Source organism: Nanorana parkeri, unplaced genomic scaffold (genome assembly GCF_000935625.1).
Source record: "Nanorana parkeri isolate BGI_ZX_2015 unplaced genomic scaffold, ASM93562v1 scaffold890, whole genome shotgun sequence".
Lineage (NCBI taxonomy): Eukaryota > Metazoa > Chordata > Amphibia > Anura > Dicroglossidae > Nanorana > Nanorana parkeri.
The window spans coordinates 1,115,010-1,120,126 of NW_017307158.1; positions in this window are offsets into that span (position 1 = coordinate 1,115,010).

A 5,117-nucleotide genomic window follows, 5' to 3' on the forward strand; every position below is an offset into this window, starting at 1 on the left:
CCCCACCCTCTCCCCCCCCCCCCCCCATGATGTCATCTATTAAATTGATTACCCTCAATGTTAAGGGCCTTAACTCCCCCCATAAAAGAACTCTGGCCTTTTCGTCACTAACTCCATCCATGCAGATATTATCTGCCTTCAGGAAACGCATTTCTCCCATTCCTCTACTCCCAAATACTTTCATCAAAACTTTTTGCAAATTTTTGTAGCCTCCTCTGCCTCCAAAACGAAAGGAGTCCTGATAGGCTTTCACCGTCGTCTGAATTTTGTATGCACCAAAGAAATTACCGACCCCCACGGGCGATACCTAATCCTTTTAGGCCGCCTTAATGATCAAGACGTTACCATTGTGACCTATTATGCCCCTAACTCTAAACCCCTTCCTTTCTTCCGCCATCTCCTCTCTACCATTGCTCATCATCAAAAAGGGACTACTCCTTCTATGTGGAGATTAGAATGTATCTCTTTCCCCCATCCTAGATAAATCCCCTGCTACCTCAAACAATTCTGTCTCCACACCCTTCCAGACTCTTTTAACCCAATATGCCTTGATAGATACTTGGAGGGAATTGCACCCTACTACACGAGATTATACATTCTACTCTTCCCCTCACAACTCCTTTTCCAGAATATATAATATCTTCCTTACACAAACTACAATTCCCTTGGTCAGATCCTCTTCTATCCTGCCCATCTCCTGGTCGGGCCATTCTGCAGTGACCCTCTCTATTTCATCTATACTAGACATGTGCACTGCCAAAAAATTTGTTTAGTTTTCGTTTTAAATTCGGATTTGTGTTATTTCGTTTTTCAGGATTCGGTTGTGAAAGTCAATTCGGATTTCGGATTCGGACGAAATTCGGTAGCGTTAGTACGAACGTTCGTTTCGTTTTCTGTTCTTATTCGTTTCTTATTCGTTTCGTTCGTATGTTTGCAGCAAAAGTGACATTTGAGGGGGGAAAAATATTTTTCTCCTTCTCTAATGTCACTTTGCTCCAACGAACTAAACGAATAAGAAACGAATTGTCACAATATCCGGAAATCCGTGCCGGATTTTCGATATGCTCCCTGTTTCTGGGCTGTCAGCCTATGGTGTCTCACAAGGCTGCAGCCAATCTGCTCTCCTTCTCCCCTATTTAGGAGTTCCTCACTTGTTGCTCTTGGTGCGAGCAACAAGTCTTATGCCTTGTTCCGTACCCCTTCTGTCTCTGACTAACCCTGGGATCTTATTCCCTGCGCTTGCCGGATGAAAAAACTGCGGCAAGCCCTATTTTACCTGCTCTGGATCTGGTCTGGAACGCATCAAAAACGCATCTATAACGCATCAAAAACGCATGCAAGTGCCTGAAAGCCCATGTTAAACTTAAACTTTACCAAAACCGGCCCTAAACACATCCAAAACGCGTCTAAAACGCGGCACAACCCACTGCACTGCGTGTGCAGAAACCTGACCGGATCTGGTCTGCATTTGGTGTGAACAAGGCCTAACAGCTTCAATTTGTATGATCCCCAAACCAAATTCAGATAATACAGTTTGGGCGAATTTCCGTCCCATATCCCTACTAAACTTGGACATCAAAATCCTAGCTAAAATACTGGCGAGCAGGCTGACCTTGGGGATAGGTCAGTTGATTCACAAAGATCAGGTTGGTTTTATGCCACTTCGCCAGGCCACGGACAGCATTCGCAGAGCGACTCTCCTCTCTCATCTAGCGCATTCGAGGAAAATCCCCGCTATGTTCCTCTCTCCAGATATTAAAAAAGCTTTTGATTCCCTTTCATGGCCTTATCTTTTTTACATATGGGAACGTTGGGGTTTTGGCCCTTTGTTTAGTAAATTGATATCGGTTCTCCTGTATTGAGAATATCTGGAGGTGAAAACCCGTCTTCACACTGTGTTTGTACACGAAAAATCCACTGCAAAACTCCATGACAAGATGAACACATTTGAAAGGATCTGGGATCCGTGGATCCGGGAAGTGTCTCCCAATTTATTTTGATCCTGCTTTAATAAGGGCTTGAAATAGTACCATCACTTTTGTTCTGGCTTCTTCACATTTTAATATCAATAACCTGTCTCAGAACCTGTCTACCCCCCCCCCCCCCCCATCCCTCCTCATTTTCCTTCTCTACTTTTTTCTTCTTTTCCTCTTCATCTGACTCTATTCTGATCTTTCCTTTTTCTTCCAATCCGATCTAGATAATTTACTTGTTGCATTATGCGATACTATATTTTGTCTTGCTGTCTTTATCATATACTGGGTTATCAAAATGCTGTACACGACAATATTGCACACTTGCATCTATATTACTATGTTCTGTACTTTTAGTATTGTCTACACAACAGCATAAGACACATATGGAAAAAAAATATAAAAAAATCGGCATTTCCCCAATCAAGGCCATTGCCCATTATTGACTGGGAGTCCGCGCCCCGGAGATTGAATGCTGTGCTTTACATAAAGACCTGTGTGGTGTGTAGGGGATCCAGCCATGTGACCCCCAAAAGGGCGTGCGCTGCACCTACAAGTCCTACCAGACCAAGCCCCCCTCTTCTCCCATCAGCCCTCATTTACACACAAAATCAGCATTAAAAAAGAACCATACAAGGTAAGTAATTAGCACCAGATGATCAGTTAAGAGCTTACCTGCTCTGCATCCCTGCGATAATACGCGGGGGGTCATTAGCACCAAAGGCCCACAGAGCAGTAAAACGCTTGTTCAAACCCCCCCCCCCCCCCCCAACACAGCTGCAAGTTGCCCCACGACCCCCTGAATGGCCGTGGTGCTGCGTTGTAGCACTGTAACCCCCTCGCTTCTGAAGTTTCGTTTTCCTTCCAAGCCAGCCACGGCCTTTCTTTTTTTCCGGCTAGCTGCCGACAACGTTCCAAACCCCCCTCACAAATATCCCACCACCGTCAACCGTAGAACATCAAAACTCAAAAAGCCCTCTCGCGCCAGCAAGTCACAGACTTCTCTCGCCTGTGCTACCCCGCCCTTCGGAAAAAAAATTAAATCATTAAAATTAAAAAACAAACAATGAAAAAACACCCCTTTAAAAACAGCTACACCCACCACCATTTTGGAAAACAAAAAAAATTTACAACAGTTGTAGGAACCATAGCACCATTGGAAAAAAAAGAGATTTACCCTACAAATGGAAAATAGAAAAAGGTAACAAAATGTTTTATTTCATAAAAAACACACAAAAATCTCACTTGAGGCTTGTGAGGGGTAAAAAAAAAAAAGGAACAATAATAAATAAAAAGTAAAAGAAGGTCTTTAGCTGGATCTCCCCTCCCCCTTTCGCGGTGCCGTGCAAGGCAAACCGACTTGACCGTGGCCGATGAAACGATGTAGTGGTTACTAGAGAGGAAAAAAAACGGTTTAGACTTCGTTATCGGCATTCCCAGGGGGGACACTGTGCACCCCTAGGGGGGGGCGCGCTAAATCTTATCTGAATTACCCATGTACTGGTTATAAGCAGCGCCAATATTAGCGGCCGATGTCTGAAAAACAGTTTTGGGGGTCAGTTTTAAAAAATTAAGAAGGAAATCAGATTTTCTGCGAGTTTCCTCGTCAACACGAATCCATCAAATCATCCCGGCTTCATCTCATCCAATTTTACCATATTTGTTAAAAAAATTTCCTTGGTTGAAAAATTGGGATGACGCCTTCCAACAAAAATGACCTCGGTTTGATGTACTCAAATTTTTTTTCAATTTAACATTTATTACAAAAAAAATTGTAAAAATACATTTTTGATTTCAACCAAAGTGGTGGACACTGAATGCGTGACGTCACTGACCAACCAAGACTTGCAACATTTTACCAAAATTTTCAAACCCATTTCGATAGTTCGCAAAAGCGGTAAATGCTTTCGGATCCTTTCACCGTGCGATATTGGTTTTTTTTTGGGGGGGGGTTCGGAGAAATGGCGTCCCCTTTGCAGGTGTCAATTGCTGTTTTATTTTTTAATGAAACTTTTATCTGTTCATTGTCAATAAAGTTATCAACAAGTCCTCGTGTAGGACTGATGCACACAAGACCATAGAGGGAGTATTTACTGATCAGTGTACAGCACATCAGAGGAAGCACAGCTTTTATGAGGGGAAAAAGTAGGTTGTTGATGGCCATTACGAGCCAACCTGCCCCCTGCTGAGCGGGGAAATGTGGTCAAGTAGTCTTGCTGACAAGAATTCATATATTGTACTGTCTGTGAAGGTTCTCAATCATCCAGGTCATGGTATATATGTAAGAAAAAAAAAAAAAAAAAATCAGAAGCAAATGGACTTGCTGTATTTTCTTGAAGACGTTTCACTGGTCACCCGACTAGCTTTCTCGATTCAGAACGGTCCATGGACCTTTTGATCAGGTGCTTATTGTTTTATATCTTCATTCCCAGCAAGACGGCCTCCTCCTCCTCTTTTCCTTGACTCGGGTCTAACTATCATTGTATGGGTACACATCTGACAGTTGTAGAGAAACTCATTGTGTGACCTAATGCAATACACAACGACACACCTTGGTCACCAATGGTCCATTCTGAATTGAGAAAACTAGTCGGCTGACCAGCGAATCGTCCATTTGATGTATTTTTTTTTTTTACAGATAAAGCCAAAACAAGTGATTTAAAACAACCTCGGGATGGCTCTGTGGTGTGAAACGCTCGGTGAAAGGATCATGGTAACCATGGTGATGAAAGTTTACACTATTTTGCAGCATGGGCCTTTTTCCAGGCTACCTTTTTTTTTTTAGATATTGGTTAGTGCGCATCACCCACAGGGTCCAATACCGGGGTCAACCCTTCATCACGGCGGCCAAACTGTCTTTTGGGCCGGCGTCGGTGCCCCCAAAAATGTGTTTCAGACATCAACGAAGAGTATCTAGGCAAAGCAAATAAAAAAATACAACAACCATAAATCTGCCACATACAACGAGAGCAACAGGAAGAGGATGATGGGTAACACGGAGTCAGGCGATGCCATTTGTTTTTTTATTTTTGGTCTATACAACGTCGTCCATCTTTTATTTACAGCACACAGCAAGAAAACGCCTCGCCCGACGATCCCGGATATAAAAAAAATCGGGCAAATCCTTTGTCCCCTCCCCCCCCC